We start from the raw sequence: 19,416 nt of genomic DNA on the forward strand, positions 1-19,416 counted from the left end.
AACTTTTTTTAATGAATACTTTCTCCTAAATAATACAGATTCCTTGCCTTTTTTTCAACTATTTGGGATGCTTTTAAACCCTCTGCTAGAGACTTTATTATTTCCTATGTGTCAAGGAAACGTGCTATTGCTCGCAATCGCACTTGATATTAAGAGACTGGAGCATTCAAGTCAAGTCAAGTCAAATACTTTATTCGGCATTTTTATAAAACACCATAAAAGTTACATTTTAAAATTCACCACCTTTGATGACTTAAAAACAATCAACTAGATACATTATTTAAAAATAATAAAAGAGAAAGCAAATTAACTACAGCAGCACTGCAAGGAGAGTGAAAAAGCTATACTAATCGCAAGAACCAGAAAGTCACAATGCATTTTAAAGGTCCAAGCATTTTCTGTAACTCAAAGCACATTTGAGGAAACCGGCCACAAACAGGATACAATCAGGTTTTAACAATTGTAGATAAAAACAGAGCCGGGCGCACTTGCACAAAGTTTAGCTTTTTTAACAAAGGTTTCAGATAAATAGTCCTGGGCATTTCATAATATTTACATAAGAACATAAAGTGAAGAAGATCCTGTGGAGACTTAGAGTCGCAGCCACAGGATACCAACACGCTCCCTTTATGACCGCCCCTTGGAACTGCCAATAAATAATTAAAGAGGTTAAATCTAAACCTGGTTAAAAATCTCTCATATGCAGGCAACGGCCACGTGAGATACGGCTCCATATCCAAAGTAGTGCTAAGTATCAGATGTGCCCTCACGCAAGGTTTAGATATTTCTTATCCTTCTCTTTCCATTTTCCGAATTTGGGTGAAGGTGTGTTTTATGCGGTCGACATCCTGCCTTTTAATACCCTCAGGAGCATTCTTTTTATACTTCTAACTCTAAAGATGTTCTTAATACTCTTATCAAAACAAAGTTACATTTTAATAAGGAATCAACAGATAATGCCTCATTATATTTATTAAAATCTAGTGCAAAATGTTATGGTGGTAGGAATAAAGCAGGGAAGCTCCTAGCGAATTATTTAAAAACAAAACAGAACAAAGTGAATATTGATGCTATTTTTGATGATGATTCGGTCTTAAAGTTTAAGGATTCGGAGATTTTAGATGAGTTTGCTTTATTTTATAAAACATTATATTCCTCCTAAACAAATCCCACAGATCATTCACTCTCGCAGTTCTTTTCACTCATACAAAAACCCAAACAATCTTTCACTGATCTCTCGCCATTGGAAATTCCGATCACGCAAAAGGAACTTTTAATTGCACTCCCTTTGAAAAAAGACAAGGCCCCGGGGCCAGGTGGCTTCACTGTGGAATTCTTTCTTCATTTTTCCAATATATTATTGCCTAAACTATACCTTTTAATCAAATCTTTTCAATCCTTAGGACAATCTTATAGTACCTTTTCAGATGCACACATTTGTTTGATTCCTAAGGAGGGTAAGGACCCGAAGTATTGTAAGAATTTTAGACCCATTTCACTTGTTAACATGGACTATAAGATTTTTTCCAAATCACTAGCCCTACGCTTAGATTCTTATCTCCCCAAGTTGCTAGGTAGGGAACAGTCTGGTTTTGTGAAAGGCTGTGTCATACCTGATAACACCAAACTTTTCTTCAATATTCTGGCTACACACTTGCACCATTCTCTAGCAGCTATAGCACTTGATGCTGAAAAAGCATTTGATAGAGTAGAATGGCGTTATTTATTTTTTACCCTCAAATAAAGACTTCCTATCGTTCTCCTCACTCAAGCAACTATACGCCCTTCCTGCCTCCTTTTTCTCCAAATTTAATCTTCTTCGTAAGGCTGTTCTTGATGTATACACTACGTTATCGAACAACAACATCGTCAACTCCACCACTCATTTCGATACAAACCTCTCTGATCTAATACATATTCAGCCCAAAGCATCCAAATTATACACTTTCTTGCAATCTACCAACATATTGAGACAGAAAACAAGCACTGAAGCGGCATGGGGAAAAAGATTTTAATACGGAATGGTCTCTTGTTTTATGGGAAAACTTATGGACTAAATTGCGGAAATCCTCCAGATCAGCTAGTTTAACGCAAACTTTGTTTTATGTGTATAACAGACTTTTGTTCTCTCCGCAACTTTTACATAAACGATTCCCTAACACTCCGCATACATGTTGGACTTGTACCTCTCCAAATGCAGACTTACACCATTTGTTGTTTTTTTGCCCATTAGTGTATAACTTTTGGAAACAGTTTTGGCTTCAAATTAATTTAATTTTTGGTACGCACCTGCCGTTCTCTATAACCCACATCTTTTTAGGTAGCCTCTCTTCAGTTTGGGATAATAATGCAACTAATTTCAAAATAATTGATCTCTTAATTGCTGTCGCCTTCAAACAAATAACAAGGAACTGGAAAGACTTTACTAAAATCTCATACAAGACCTGGTGGTATGATGTGTACCACAATCACAGATTGGATACTTGCTTCAATTCATCATCACGTGTTGCTTTCAAAAGGCTTCAGTTACGGTTACCAGTTACGAAATTCTTCGACATCTGCCAAGCAACACTCCTCGTTGAAGCCTTCTCAACAAGAAGTACTCAAACCTCCATAGTTCCTCTAACATCCTTCTCTTCTTTTGCAATTTATTTATGTATTTATTTATTTACTCATCTATTTATTTTTCTTATCTTCTTCTTGCTCGCCCATTATGGATTTTATTGTTTCTGCTATTATTTATGTCTTTTTTGCTGGATTATGATTATATTGCAATGTTTCTTATTCAATGTTTTTTTTTCACAACTTTTTTATTGAGAAAATCGCATAGAAGACACAGCACTCCGCATTCCGGAGGAGCTGTAGCAAGTACAGGACATCAGAAGCAGCGATTCATTTTCATTAGAAAATTTCCCCCCAACCCCTTGCCCCTTTTCCCAACTCCCCAAGTCCCTCCCCTCATTCAATGTTTGTAGTTCACTTGCATTTACTGTACAATGACACACCTATATTCTTCAATAAAATTCCCTTTTTGTAACAACAAAAAAAGAAAACAATAGGATTAGGCTGTGTATCTCTAACTACTAAAATTAATGCTTCTTGAATCCCATGTAGTCAATAATGTACTACACTAAAAATGAATATCTCCTTTCAACTTCACAGTGAGCCCGGGGAAGATTCTTTGATGTTTTCTTGCACAAAAGTTGCTGGTTTCTGAGAAGACGTAGATGTCCTCATGAAATAAAAGGTGATATTCATGATGGAGTAGGACACGTTAATTACCATAGGTAATGATCTTTCTGGTCGATATTATCTACCCATGAAGTCCTCACCTCTCCTCAAGGTGCCGGACTGGATCTAGGATGTTTTGAGATTACCTTCCAGCGTAGACAGGTGTTGATGTGGCTCCGGCTGCAGTTCAGTCGTTTCTCCAGAGAAACGACACAGATACATTAAAGGGGGCTCCCTTACATTCTAACATCCATTACGGTCCTTTTTGCCCCGTCAGCAAAGGAAAAGCCAAGATCCTCTAAATCATAAAGATGGCAGTGTAAACAGAAGGAAAACTAAATTCTGTTGAGAAAGCCTATCAGATGACTTTCCGCAAATAAGCTGCAGCCTATTCCAAAACTTTAGCACTTCCAACTACAGGGCACGAGAGCCCATGCTGCCCTGCTTGTGCCGTATTCCATCGCAGTTGTGTTATCGGTGAGGGTATGAACAGGGTTTCCTCAAACTGAGGCAGAAATGGCTGAGGGTCTTTCAATATGCCAGTCAGTCGAGCAGACAAACATGGCACCTCCGCTCGGATTGTGAGTAAATATCCTGAGCTGCCATGTTGTCTAAGTGACCATACTAACTGAGGCATGCAGCAGGAGGACCAGCAAAAAGAAAAGCATCAGAGCTACTCCCTGGTTCTTACTGTACAAGAAGAAAAGCCTTTAGAACTACTATGTTCACAATGGCCCTAATGAAAGGCAGACACTGAGTACACTGAAGGGGGAACTTGGGGAACTGACTGTACCGCTCAGGCAGAAATATAGAAAGTTTGTGCTCTGGATGAGGGGGCTGCCTGCAGCTGTGGTTAGTCCACCTTCAATCGCCAGTCACTTCAGTGTGGAAATACGTGTATCCTTTACCTGCAAAGAAGAGCTGCATCCATTAACAAGACTTTGAAAAAATATCCAAAGGACAATATGAAGTCTGAATGGGAGCAACACAAATTGATAGTGGATGGACTGGGATTCAGGGACACTATTCAATCTCCAGACTCCATGGCCAGTAGGACTGAAACATGTGAGAGCATTGTGAACCTCTCGTGAAGGAAGGAGTTCAACACCAAGAAATCGAAAATATGTCGAAGTCACCATTCCCCTGAAATATCAACCAACATATACAAAAAAAAGTTGGCAGTGGAATATATCAATCACAAATGCCCGGAGTAATCCTTTAGGGTTAATGAGTCCAAATGATATTTATTTTTTAGAAATGTTCTAATTTTTTTTCCTGAGTGCTACATACAGTGCCCAACTCCCTGCCACCTATTGGTTGTCACAAGCGTTCTAGCCCAAATGGGTTATGACCAAATTGCAAGCATATATTAGCACCGGAGCACTCCACAACAGTAAAAGCCAAGAATAACACTCCCTAGCAGATATAAATAGTTCAATAGTGTAAGAGTTGTCTTTATGGACTTATTCTCAAACTCTCCAGTGATCCAAACGTAAAATGAAAAGTCAGTAGATTTCCAGTTTCCAATGAAAATCCATATTATGTACCGCCAACACTTGTTTAGTGTGATGCAGACTTTTTCAAGGCTTTTATTTCTCAATAAGTAGTATCAGGAATAATAAGGGTGCTGACAGTGGACAAGAGCTTGAAAATAAAAAAATAAAAAATTACGCACATACTTTCGGAACATGAAATTTTGTAAGGGGGTGCTATTCTTTGCTTTTACTGTTTTTGAGTGCTCTGGTGCTATCCTACATTTAGCTCCTGAAATATCACTGGAACTTCTGGCATTGCTGATGCAACTGGTGTTTTGTGGAGTTAAGACTGAGCATGACAGGGCTCTGTTTAAAGTGTTCCAGAGCTGAATCAGCTTTATCTTCAACAAAGCCAGGCATGGTTGAATGGCATATACAAAAGGTTTGTCTGAATTGCGATTGAAAAACTGGTTAAACAAATACACGTGTGTAGCCTATGGATGACATCCCACCCAGGCCCATGGACTTGGTCAACAGTTATCCTGCTATCCAGATCAATTCCGTTCTAACTAATCGTGCAAAGGGACCATGCATATGCCCCAGCTGGATGGCCATATCCAGGTGAGCCATTCACACAGTGCAAGGGACTAATGAGTCTACCAGCATGTGGAACTGGAGGAGAGGAAGGATGAAATACCAGAGGAGGTGGCCTTCTTTCCCGCATTAGTGATGCTCTTGGACTCCCAATCAGAAGGAACAGAGGGAATGCATTGGGGTTTAAGGTGGCTGAAGAAGCATGTTTGACAAAGGTTTTAGGCGATGGGTGAACTGAGAGAAATGTGTGGCCTTCAGACAAAGGTTTGTCGCGAACAACCTGATGGCTCACTGCAGCAGAACAGAAAGGCTGGTCACGAGCCACAAGCACTCAGTGCAACAGCTTCACTGAAGAACAGCAGAGGTCCAGAAGTAGAAGAAGTGGCAAGCTGCAGAATCAGTCACTTAATTACCTTTAGACTACTCAGGAGGAGGAAGTTCCAGCACTTCATTGGTTCTGCCACAGATGACCACAGTAAAGGAAGACACCTATTTCATAGGTGGACATGATGAACACTGCAGATTAAGTTCAGGAGATGTCTCAAGCCAACTGGCATTCTGGAGGTTAAGCAAGAGATCTTCATCCATGTTTTATGGAGAAAAAAGAGTGACTGTCTCATAATCAGTCTCATTGTGAAGTATTATGGAAAGCATCTTGATGGGAAATATTTTGAGCATGAGTTAGTGGCTCGCACAGACGACCTACCTGAGAAGATACAAGTATCTTTTCTCATGCCCGAGCGAAAATGGCCTGTGCTTGAGGTGCAAGAGTTGACTACAGGACTGGTGCCAGATGCGCATAGCGTGGCACTGGTAAAAGCATCCTCATCAGAGCAACTGGAGAGCTCTTAAGAGCTGTGGCTGAGGTCCAAGGTGCTAAAGTGGCCTTAGTGCTGATCCAAATGTGACCTACAAACAAAGAGGCTGAATCTGTTGAAGGATGCAGTCAGTTCCAAAACGCTCTGTAGGGCTAACAAAGGGAGCAGGAGAGGATTTAAAGACCTGAAGCACAGCCTGAAAAAAGGCTGGGTTATTATTCAAGTGCACTGGAAACTCTGGGTGCAGCTTGTCAAGCACAGGCAGTGGCTCCCAGGATGTTGCAGAGTCTAAAATCGGAGATCTGTTCCTGGAACAGGAGCGATGTCTGGTGCAGGAATGCTCCTGTTTGTGATGATTTTTATGCATTTTGAGGGAGGAGTTATCCTTAAAACAATACCTCTTCGATGACCCACCTGACACAAGATTCTTCTGTTTGTTCACCTGAGCCAGGTAGAGCTTGGCATCGCTCTCCTTCATTGCCTTGCAGTGTATGAGGACACATTTCTCACAGGAACTAGGCATGTTTGAGGTTTGGTTGCCAGAGTTGAAAATAAAGAGGATCAACATCTGTTTGAAGTACGTAAGGCATTGTTTGAAGTGTAACATTTTGAGGGTGTCAAGACCCTTAAAGGGTACACTGTTAAAGAATATAGAGCTAGGGCTCAAACATCAATGAAGCAGAAGCCTTTCAGAGTAACAGAACAGTTTTCAGGAGAGAGACTGTCTAGGAGTCAAAATATGCAAAGTTTGTGACCAATCCAAAACTACCTGGCAGAAGAGAATACAACGAACCTTAGATTTATTTCTCCTATCCCCCTTTTATGTTTAATGTAATGCCCTTAGTGGCCTAGGCTATGCCCAGATATGGGATCCTTGTTCACTGTTCTCTAGGATCTAAATTATGCATCACTGACAAGACCAGGACAGGTCTAATGTTGCTGCTATTCCATCACCTGGTAAGTTAAAGATGGACTGTTCCTATGAATGAGCAGGGCTTCTGTACTGATTTGCATAAAGAAGGCTAGAGTGGCACCGTGACCAAAAAACGACGGGTTGGAATGCTACTTAGACAGACTGACACTGGTTTAGCCTATCTGCAAGCATTCCCCAATCACCTTTTGTGAGTTTGACACTAGCAGTGCAAAATCATTGCTCTTGAGTAGCAACAAAGAACAAATGACTGTAAACTCTAAGTCTATCTCCATTTATTGTAATGACTACCACACTGATGGGGGGCGTGGCTTGGACGCCGAAGGGAATGGCGGCGTGAGCTCGGAGCTCCGCGCCCGATCCCCACAGAAATCCTGAACATCGGAGCGGAAAAACCCACGACGGCCCCGGAAAAACAGGGCGCTGACTGGTGAATACAGCGGGCACTCGGTGAACCGCCAACGCAGCTGATTAACAGAGATTTGGCGCCGGAGGAACAGTACGACTTGAAACGAAGAGGCTCCCAAAATGGCGGCCGAGGTGTGATAAAAGCTGATCGGCAGCGAGAGCAGTTCTCCTCCCTGAGGGAGCCGAAGCCCTGACTCCGGATCATACCGCCAAACATGGCGGCTAGGTGACCCAACGGTAGACCTAGATGGCCAACGACGAGAAGGTTCCTGCCCACTGAGCCGACTAGCCTGAGAGCAGAGACTAGACAAGATGGCGGAGTGGCCCGAGCTGGTGCGTCATGCAGGAGAGCGGAGCCCGGAGAAGTGAAGACCTGTAGCCCGTGAAGACCTAAGGAGGGGTGCAGACCAGCAAGGCCGAGACGCCCTCGCTGACCGCCCGAAGGGTGGCTGACTCACGACCCCCCCCCCCTCAAAGAGACGAAGGGGTGGGGCACTGAACCTCGAGCCATCGGCGGTGGAGAAGACGACCGCAGGCAGTCCTAGAGAAAATCCCCAATCGCCCCTAAGACAGTGGAGCTGAAGGGGAGACCACACGGTCGGCCTAGCAATACACGGGGAAGCCCGATCTGTGCATAGCACCAAGCGGAGACCGAGACAGCAGAGGCGCGAAGACGCAGACCGCAGGCCCGCCCTGTGGGTAGGCTGCACGACAGTGCTGAGCGGAGATTACCTCTAGACCAACACCGGGCCCTATATCGGTCTTGAACCCAAGTGAACCACGGCGGTTTGCAGAAGAACGCAAACACGAAGCGGAACGGCGGGCCGAGCGGTGATCCAACAGTGATCCAACGGTGACCCAGAGACGGGAGGCCCTGGGACCGGAGCCCCCGAGGCGCCAACAAGCGAGTGGCTGGGAACGTGTCGGTCCCTGCAGCTGGGATCCAACGCACGAGAGGAGGTCCAGGGGACAGCTGAGGGCCCGATTGGCGATTGTGGGCACTGAGCGCATCGCCGGAGTAGGTGGCTTGGCAATATGGTGAAAACGAAGGGAAAGACTGAGGGAGCGGCGGTCTCCGACGCGGCGGAAGGGGATCCTGCAGGACCATCGGAGCTGCAGCAGTTGCAGGACCGCATCTTAGAGGCCATAGCGGACACAAGAGACACTTTGCAGCAAGATATAGCACAGGTGGTTTCGGGACTGGGCCTTCTACGAGCGGACCATGACAAACTTAAAGATAGGGTCAAGGAGGTTGAAGATACCCTACAGGAACTGGCTCCTGCTCATAAAACTGTAGAGGGTAGACTAACAGATGCCCTAGACCGGATCCAGGTCCTAGAAAGACGGGCTGAGGACGCCGAAAATAGGAGTCGACGTAGTAATGTCCGTATCGTAGGAGTACCGGAAAAAGCGGAAGGGGAGGACATGGTTGAGTTCCTTGACAACTGGCTCAGGACTGTGGTGGCGCCGGAGGGCCTGTCGCCCTTCTTCACCCTGGAGCGCGCACACCGGGTCCCATCCGAGCCGCCCAAACCGGGCCTGCCCCCGAGACCGATCATAGCTAAATTGCTGCATTATAAGGACAGGGACCTTCTGCTTCAAAGGGCTCGGGACACTGGTCCGTTTCAACTGGAAAACAGCAGAGTGACATTGTACCCCGATTTCACCTTCAAGACACAGCGACTGCGTGCCTCCTTTCTATCGATCAAAAGGGAGCTCCGGACTGAAAGCATCCCATACTCCTTGCTTTTCCCAGCTTAGCTCAGGGTGGTGGTCGATGATAAGACACTTCTTCGGAACGTCAGCGGACGCATGGGAGTGGTGGGAAACATATAAGGCGGGCACTGATGGAGCCAAGTCCCGAGAAGAACAGGAACGGGCACCATCGGGCCTACGGAAATCGCAGAGACTGCGCAAAAGACGACAAGGCACACGGAAACCATCGGCCTCACAAACGGAAGCGGAGCGGAAGGCCGCGCTTCACGCTGTGGAAACGCTGGCGAGATCTGGAGATTCCCAGTCCAAGCAGGGCACGGACACAGAGACACACGCCTCAGCCTCGGAATCGGACCTTTCGGGGATACACAGAACCAAGGGCCCGTTGGTAACACCGCAGACGTCGGAGGAGATCCTGAATATTTGACTCGGAGCTGACAGGTAGTGGGCAGGTTTGCCAACGAGAACCTCCCGAACTAAAGAGTACTATGACTGGGGATTACGAACTAGGTTATAAGCCTGCTGCTAATCATGGGGGGTCCACGGGAGGGTGCGGGGGGAGAGCATGCGTAGCTACCTTCCGGTCTTGGCCACGCTCCACTAGCCCTTAAGGCACTCACGGTTATGACCGTGCTATAGCAACACAGTTTGGAAAGTTGCATAAGTTTGGATGGAAACTGATAGACTAATATTGGGGCCTGTTCTGGGGGGGTGGAGGGGCACACTGTTGGGGACCATTTCCACAATTGGCGATTGTTGATCCCGGGAAGCCTGGGAGATGAACAGTTCGAAAAATCCAGAGGGAATTGGGGGGGGGTACACCATCCGCGAGGGAATGGGATTCTATGTGAGAAAGCGACTTGAATCATGGGACAATGGCTAATGGTAATGTATTGAAGTGTATAACCTGGAACGTGTGGGGGCTTCACACGATGGTAAGGAGCCATAAGGTACACGCCTACTTAATTCGAAGGGGGGTCCATATTGCGTTGCTGCAAGAAACACACCTCACAAAGCAGGAGGGGGCGGCACTGCAGAGGAGATGGAGGAGTCAGGTATTTCACACTTCTTATTCAGCGTATGCTAGGGGCGCTCTGATAAGGGTTAGGGCGGGCACACCCTTTCAACCAACACGACACTTAATAGACCCGGAGGGGAGATAAGTAGTGGTGGAAGCCAGGCTGAGAGGTAGGGACATAGTACTATGCAGCGTATACGCCCCGAACACGGAGCAGCTGGCCTTGCTAACAGGTTTATCGGGGACACTGGCACACTTCCTGGCAGGCCCGATCCTGGTGGGAGGGGACTTTAACTCAGTAGCGGACACAACACTGGATAGGTCCCACCCACCATTGAGGGACTCCCCTGTTCACCGACTCACAAAGGGTAGATTGGAATGCCAGAAGGAATGGGGTTTGACTGATGTTTGGCGTGCACACCACCCAACTGAACGCGATTACTCGCACTTCTCCAGCCTGCATGACCTCCACATCCGAATTGACGCAATATTATGCTCACAGGTCGTGATGCCGGCCATAACTTGGTCGGAGTACCTGACGAGGACAATCTCGGACCATAACCCGTTAATAGATAACTTGGCCTGGGCGATCGAGGTGCCTCAAGTGCCGACCTGGAAGTTAAGACCAGAGACCCTGGAAGACCCGTTGTTCCATGCGACACTGGAGGAGGGTATAACCCAATACTTCACCGATAACGAGGGGACGGCGGCCACTAGGGCGATGGAATGGGATGCTTTTAAAGTGGTGGTGAGGGGCCAGTGCATAACGAAATACGAGGGCACGCGGAAGGTGCTGCTAGAGGACCTTAATAAGGCAGATTCCAAGCTGCGGGAAGCGGAGAGAGAGCGGCCTGGCCGTCCCGAACTCCAAGAAGAGGTTAACTCAGCTAAGGAGGCAGTGGAAGTGTCGCGCCTTCGCGCCTTCAACCACCAGACGTATATGCTTAGGACCCACGTAGAGGGGGACAAAGCCGGAACGTTGCTAGCATGGCTGGCAAACCCCACGAAGCGATGCTCCCCTATACTAGCCATAGAGGATGAGGCGGGTCGAATCCACTACTCCCAAACGGAGATCTTAGATGGCTTTCAGAAGTATTATGAGGGCCTCTACAAGAGCGAACCGGGGGATAGGGAGAATGAGACCGAGGTCTTTCTAGACGGCCTTCAATTGCCCCAGCTAGACGAGGAACAAGCAAAGGTTCTGGGGAGAGATATTGACTTAGGAGAGATCAGGGGAGCGGTGAAAAAGATGGCCTGCAACAAGACACCAGGATTAGATGGGCTGCCCATAGAATTTTATAGTAAGTACTTGGACATCTTGGCGCCAAAACTCCAAACAATATATAAGGAAGCCAGAGCAACGGGTCGCCTGCCCCAATCAATGCGGGAAGCGCTAGTAATACCACTCCTGAAACAGGGTAGAGAGAGCAGTAGCCCTGCGTCTTATAGGCCACTCTCTATGCTAACCGCTGACTACAAGATATTGAGTTCCATATTAGCAGCTAGACTACTACAGCATATGCCCGACTTAGTACACGAAGACCAAAATGGATTCATTCCCGCACGGAACACGACGATTAACATCAGGAGACTCACGCGCCTGTTGGAGGGCTCGCGCGCTGAGGGCCGAGTGCCTCTAGTCCTATCAGTAGATATCGAAAAGGCTTTCGATAGTTTCGAATGGGACTATTTATATAAGGTCATGGAACGCTTCGGACTGGGAGAAGGGTATATCAATTGGACGCGAGTTTTGTATACGGCGGCAGTGGCAAGAATGAGGATAGGACCCCTAGTCTCGCACCAATACCCGGTGGAGAGGGGCACCCGACAGGGATGCTCCTTGTCCCCCCTATTATTCGCGCTAGCGATTGAGCCACTGGCGGCCGAGGCCCGGACGGGAAGACATTTTGAGGCGATAGATAGCAGGGACGGGCAGCAATTTATTTCGCTGTACGCCGACGACCTGCTGTTATTCCTAGAAAATGACACAACAGCGCTGGAAGGTGCAGAGAGACTGCTGGGGCGATTGGGCGAAATATCGGGCCTAAGGGTCAACTGGGCGAAGACGTGCTTGTTTTCATTACGGAGGGACGCGGGTCGTCCTGACCACCGGTCCATGCTTAACTGGGAACCGAATTGTCTTAAATACTTAGGGGTATATATATATACCATACGGCTGCGGATATGTTAGAGGGAAACGTGGGCCGCTGAGTGCGAGCGCTGAAAGGCAGCATGGCCTTTTGGGCCACGCTCGCGCTCTCCATCGCTGGCCGTATATCCTTGCTGAAAATGGTTGCCCTGCCGCGATTACTATACTACTTTCGTACACTCCCGGTCTGGATCCCTAGTTCCTTTTTCCGCCAACTCAAATCTCAGCTGACCACGTTCCTGTGGGGGGCAGGTAGATGCGCTGGCGACGCTCACCCGCCCGAAGGACGAGGGAGGGCTTGCGGTTCCGGACTTCGAGCTTTATTATCTCGCCGCTCAACTACAGATATACGCGCAGGAGGTGGCGCGGATGTACCGGGGCCCTGAGAGTGGCGGGACGAGAGGCACGCCACGGCATGTCCTGGCCTATATAGCCCTACAGCAGAAGATCGCTATTCGAGACCTGACACTTGAGCAACAAACGTTCTGGCTTTGCTGGAACAGGTCTCAAAGGCGTGCAGGGATTAGACACCCATATGCCCCGGAAATACCCCTGGGCATGCTGACGGCACTGCCCAATGGCGGTGACTGGTCGCAGCTGCAGCACTGGCAAGAAGCGGGAATACAGGTTGTTGGAGATCTCTATGAAGACGGGGCGCTCCTCCCATATCAGGAATCTCAGGAACGGTTCGATCTGCCACGAGGGGGCTACTTTCTGCACTCGGCTGTGGTTGGAGCAATGCAGGCGCATTAGAGAGGGGGTCTGACAGAGCCCGAGACGTCCATGGCTTGCCAGTATGCTATGATGGCGGCTGGGACGGTTAAGGCCGTGACGTGCCTGTATTCTAGAATGCTCCGCGAAAATCTGCTGCCCCTCACGGTGCTGAATTCCAAATGGGAAGCTGACCTGGGTAAGGATATACCTGAGACGACTTGGGCCCGGCTAGTGCGCCGAGCCCGAAATAGCACGAGAAATGCGAGATTCCAGCTCATTCATTTTTACGTGCTGCACAGGGCCTACATGACCCCTGGCAGAATCAGGAAGTACTTTGAGGTAGCGGAGTCGGCGTGCCCCCGGTGTGCAATGGAGGGAGCGGAACTGGAGCACATACTGTGTTCCTGCCCGGCCCTCCGGGAGTACTGGCAGGCCATAGGGGAGACCTTAAACGAAGAAACGGAAAGAACCATTGAGTTTGATTCGGCGGTGTGCATTCTGCACTGGTTCCCGCACACGCCCAAAAATCAAAATTCAAGCAAATTCGTTGATATGGGGTTGATAATAGCCAAAAGGGAAATAACAAGACAGTGGAAGGCGAGAACAGGCCCAACTCACAGGAGATGGTATAACGAATTCCTCAAGTGGGCCGCTTGTGATAGCGCACACAGATACCAACTAGCACGTCGGAATCTAGACGTTAGAGCATTGGACATGGCGGCAGCCTGGGAGGCGCTATTACAGGCCCTTAGGGATAGCATGCTAATGGAGGATGAGGAGACCCTCAGCGCGGACAGGAATTGCACCCAGGAAATACCGAGCAAATCACACACCTAGACAATATCTGTCCCAAAGTTGTACCCTAGATTAGTCACAACAAGAGACCCTATGAGCGGATGGTGGGTTGGGGCGTGTAGCACTGTTGAGGGACAGTGTGAGAGGGAGGTTACACAGTTTATTTAGGTTAGGAAAGAAAAGTAGACATGCACTCTTTAATGCGAGGAAGATGATCCTAACAACAGCAACCAGTCAAAGGAGGATCGATTGATTGCCGCCGCCCGACCTCCGGGTTGTGGGCCTGCAGGCTGTGTATAACACGACACGAAAGTATATCGTTAAATGACCTGAGCAGAACTGTAAATGTGTTGATACTGGTATGTGAACTGTATGTCTACAATAAAAATTACTTTAAAAAAAAAAATGACTACCACACTGATTCTCCTACTTTAACTGATCAGAACAGATTGTATACTTTACCATAACAAGTTCAGCAAGTGCAAACATTTCTAATGAGAGAACAGGGTAGAAGCATTAGATCAACGTAATTTCAGTCCTCCAGCAGCATATGAGTTACTCCCACCTATCAGTCAGAGAGAAAAGTTACAAAATAAGGTGCTATCCAGGACCTTGTTTGAAGAGCTGATGGCTGCCCTCCGCCCAAGCAGCTTCAATAATTATACCACTCAGGAGTTGTTACCCCAGTGTATTCTGGGACAGGTAGCTGTTCACATCAGTTTTAGGATAAAGGTGCTGGTCCTCAGTCAGTCACCCAATATATTCTGCTACTTTCGGTTTTCACATTCACACCAAAATCAATTTTTTGTCAAATTAAAGTCAGTATTACATTGCATGTAAGCAAACTCCTTATGCAAGGTTAACTGTTTTTTTTTCTTTTTCCATCTTCAGTCATGCTCAAATTTTCAGCAGTTAGTGTGAGCACAAACATACCTATCCAGTAATGTAACGTTTCTTACCTATCTGCGTTTTTTTGCAGCTTGAAGAATTTTCTGGATTCATATGCTGTGCATTATGCTGCCATCTAGGGGTTGGGTCCGGAATTCGCCCTGAAAAACGTTGTCCTTTTACTCTTTTTGTCTTTTGTAGTTGATGAGTGTCGGCGGACCTCAATTTGGTAGCCCCTTGTATCATTGCTGTGTTTCCTCCGGAAGCTCCCACCTTTGGTCGCCATCTTTGGAAAAAAATGTTTTTGCCATTCCCCTTTCATCTTCTTGGCAGCGGTGGGTAGGTTCGCAACTGAATCCAGTTAATTCTTTAAGTTGCAAAATGACACCCACAGGTAACGAACTATATGATTTGTGGAGAAGTGTGGCTCAGGGGTTAGAGGCGGCAGACCCGGAAGCTGAGATCGGCCCTGGACCAGGGTTCAATTCCCCGCCTCGGCGGGTCTTGGGCTAAAAATTCCACGGACTCGATAATTCTCGCTCCGGTGCCTACTCGACTCACGGGTTCACACTCTGCGACTCTGGGCAATAGCTTGCTTAATCTCCACAACGGCCCCTCGCGGCAGGATGCCTAGCTTTCACCTTGTGGATACCCTGCCGGGGTTATCTCACAGGGGAATACCAGGACGGGTTCCCTAAGCAAGCGCCGGGAAACCCACTGCGGGTAGCTGTGCGCTATATAAGCTCAAATACATTTACATTTACATTTGCAGCATGAATCTTTTCTGGATTCACATGCTGTGCATAGATTTTTTTAGCAGTTTGTCACTACAGTGGTGGTTGGGTTTAAGACTAGCATTGATAAGAAAACAAATGTTGTGTGACCTTTGTCATACTTGTGCATCCTTGTTCATCTGAATATCAACACAATAGTGTCTTGTCAACGTGTACACAGATGGCAATGTTACAGCCATACAAATGTCTTGTAATGGAGTATTTGCTAAGAAAGCAATGGTTGCTCCTTTCTTTCTGGTTGAAAGTGCACCAGGAGTGTTTTGTAATGTCTCTCGTGCATTCTTGTGGCACAACTGAATAGTTTTTACTATCCACCTTGTAATTGTGTACTTGGTAACTGGTCCTCCTAGAAAATTATTTGCAAATTACACAAAGAGCTGTTTTATCTTTCAGTCTGTCATTGTTTTTTCAATGTAATACATTACCGCACGTCTTGCATCCAAAGTGTGTAATGTACTTTCTGCCTTTGTTTTCTGAAAGAAACTTGGTATCTGTATAGTTTGATTCATGTGGAATTGTGAGATAACCTTTGGCATGAACTGCGGGTCAGTCCTCTTGACAATTCATCCTTGTGTACTTGGAAATATGCAAGAGTCCATTTTGAAGACATTACCCTTAGTAGGCCGAATGAGGTTTTAAAGACTTATAATCCATAAAGTACTAACACAGTAAACCATTTTTTAAAGAGATATCCTTCTTAGAACTTTGGTTGCAAAAAGAAATGGTATGAATTTGGAAATTTAAAAGGCAGTTTATGTTTAAATATCAGCTTACCGACAATGCATTGTGCCCATCCACATAGCATTTTTAATTGCACAGTGTAGTGACCAGAAGCTATATGAACTCCGGCATGAAAAATGATAGCTAGTGTTGTATACTTTCATCCACAAATTGAGGTTTGACCAGCTTTTAAGTTAGAAATTTCAGTTTTTATTTTTTATCTATGTACTCTACATCATTGAAGCATCAATATAACGTATTTACCACTTCTCTGTGTCTGTAACGTAGACATACAATCAGATATACAATTTGGGCAAGTCATGTTCTGGTTTGAATTTCTTATAAGCTTGTCAAATTGTACAGTTTACAAATCTGGTAATGTTAAATAGATAAACCTTTCAGAATTTATGTTAGTAGCAGATGTAAAAGAGCGATCAACACAATTGTTTCGTTATTCCATTTGTAAATCAGACCAAATAACACTTCAATAGTCACTTCTTCTTGCTCCAAAAGTCCAAGGATAACCATAATAAACTCTTGTGCATCTTGTTGAGATTTCTGAGAAAAAAATACAGATACACTGATTGTATCCGCTACATGTCGTATTCCCAAAGCAGAATGTAGTACAGTCCTACCACTACATAAACGTTACAGCAAATGGTATAGTCCTGAGCAGAACCTTCTGTCTCCTTGTAAGGTGAGCACTCTGCACAGTGATGTTATGGCCACTAAAAAGGCAGTCTCTAGTGTGAGCATTTGTAATGTAGCCTTGTGTAAAGGTTCAAACAAAGCCTTTGTCGGTTGTGTGAGCACTATATTTAAATTCCATGTGGGTGCGGGTACTTTTTTTTGGAGGTGCAATTCTCCTCACTCCTAGGCATCGCTTAATGATGGTGCACTGAAGAAACTTCTCCCAATGTGGCCCCTTGTATACACCACCATTGCTGCTAAATGAACCTTTAACGATGCACAAGTCAGCTTAGATCTAGCAGATGCATTAAGTACTTTAGCACTGTCTTATCTAGTGTTCTTCTTTAATGATCCTTCCTTAAGACACCAGAGTGAGCATATTTTCCATTTTGCTATATAGAACTTTCTAGTTGTTGATTTTCTTGCCTCTCTTAAGAAAGCCATTGTATTTCCTGGTAACTTTAGGTGTCCAAATTCTAAGTCTTCAGGAACCATGCTGCCAGGCTTAAAGACTCTGGTTCTGGGTGAAGCAGCTTTCCCTCATGCAGTGACAGCAGAACTTGCCTGATTAGTAATTTGTAAATATTCCCCTGGGATCTCTATTAGTTCTGAGAACCATGTTTGTCTCGCCCACTGTGGCGCAATTAGTATCAGGGTCATGCCACTGATCCAGCGTTTGCTGATTACTCTGTGAAGTACTGGCATTGGGGGGAGAAAAGCATATGCACATTTCCATAAACAATCTATCAACAGTGCATTCCTATGGACTGGTGATAATGTTGTTTTGAGGCAAAGCTTTGGCATTTCGCGTTCTGTGGTGTTGCAAACAGATCTATTTTTGGTGTTGTACCATTTCTGAAAGATCCTCTTGAGTACTGTTTGTTCAGTTCCAATTTGTGAGACCCAGAAACTTGTCTGCACAGACTGTCTGCCTCGACATTTTCCTTTCCTTGTAGATGAACTGCTAAGACCTCCATCTTCATTTGAATAGCCCAGTTCCGCAGCTATTGTGCTAATCTTGATAGTTGTAGAGACTGAGTCCCAACCGGTTTGTTTATGTAAAACATGGTGGTTGTGTTTGTTGCGATAAATACTGTTTTCCCCCAAAATCTCTTGTTGAAAGGCTTTTAAGGCTAGGAATCCTACTTTAGTTCCAGGATGTTGATGTGTTGTACTGCATCCTGCTCTTTCAAGACTCCCCTTGCCTTGAGATTGTTCATGCGTGCTCCCCATCCCATCTATGAGGCGTCTGTCATTTTGGTCACTGTTGGAGGTGGTTGTGTAAATGTTCTTACCAGTCTTATATGTGCCCTGTTCCACCATGCTATTGCCTCCTCTATCCTTTGTGTGAAAACCACCAGATCTTCCTAACTCCCTGTGGCCATTGGTTTGGTAGCCTTTCCTGAAATGGTCTCATGTGGAATCTTGTGTTTGGTATGAAAGGGATGCAGGAAGCCCTCATTTCTAGTAGCGTCCTCCCTGTCCTCACTCTCAGAGCTTGCTCTTTCTGGTACAGCTGCATTTCCTTCAACAGTGCTACTGTTCTCTTCTCCCTGAGGAATACTTTCCCTTGAATTGAATTCATCCTGGCCCCCAAGAACATTTTCTCTTGTTCTAGGTTCTGGAGAGGACTTCTCCATTTTTATTGAGAATCCTAGCCAGTATAGAATTCACGTTACTTGCCGAATGTGGTCTTATTTCTTGTGTGAGTTTGCCCTTACCAAGGCATTCGTCTAAGTAGGGATAAACGTGTATGATTAGCCTTTGAAGGTGTGCTGCTACTGCTGGTAGACACTTTGTGCTGAAGCACGTTGAACTGGTAGTGTCTTTTTGTCAACCACAAATCTGAGGGAGTTTTTGGGGTCTGTGTTCATGGGAATTTGTAAATAAGCATCTTTTATGGCTATTGTTGCCATGTAATCCCTACTTTTATTTTTTATTTTTTTATTAAATGTTTTTATTGATTTTCCCTAAAACATTACAATAAAAGTTATAGCATGTATGAACAGACAGAGTAGGCATATATATGACTCAATACTGTCTCTCTGAGCATGGTTTGAGAGAAGAAATTGGATACTGATCGTATGACATTTTCGATGAGCAAACTCACCACTTTCCCACTTCTCAACAGTCATCATAGTAGACGTTTCCCGTAGAAGAGCAACAGATGACAGGATATTCACAAAATATGAATCAAGGTGACAGTAACACAACAATACATGATCATAGTAGCACAGAGTGGATATTTTACAGGGAGCAATGCCATGTGGCAGGTATGTTTCAGGGGAGTGCAAGAGGGAAGACAGGCTGTACTCATCTCTCATCCACCACTTGCATCACTTTTTTCGGGGAGGTCTCTTATTACATAGTGGATACCGGAACATCCATAGCGGAACCTTGGGGGTTTTCAAGGAGATATCTTGTGAGAGGTCCCCATATGTCTCTGGGACGCGAAGTGCGGGGTAGTAATTCTGC

The 19,416-nt window shown here is 45.8% G+C and overlaps 1 protein-coding gene across 4 annotated transcripts in view; it reads right to left on the reverse strand.

Moving 5' to 3' along the window:
• The window catches only part of SMARCA2 (SWI/SNF related BAF chromatin remodeling complex subunit ATPase 2), a 1,892,118-nt gene that overhangs the window by 1,326,565 nt on the left and 546,137 nt on the right, over window positions 1-19,416 (reverse strand). The window lies entirely within an intron of this gene.

Source organism: Lissotriton vulgaris, chromosome 3_1 (assembly GCF_964263255.1).
Source record: "Lissotriton vulgaris chromosome 3_1, aLisVul1.2, whole genome shotgun sequence".
Classification (NCBI taxonomy): domain Eukaryota; kingdom Metazoa; phylum Chordata; class Amphibia; order Caudata; family Salamandridae; genus Lissotriton; species Lissotriton vulgaris.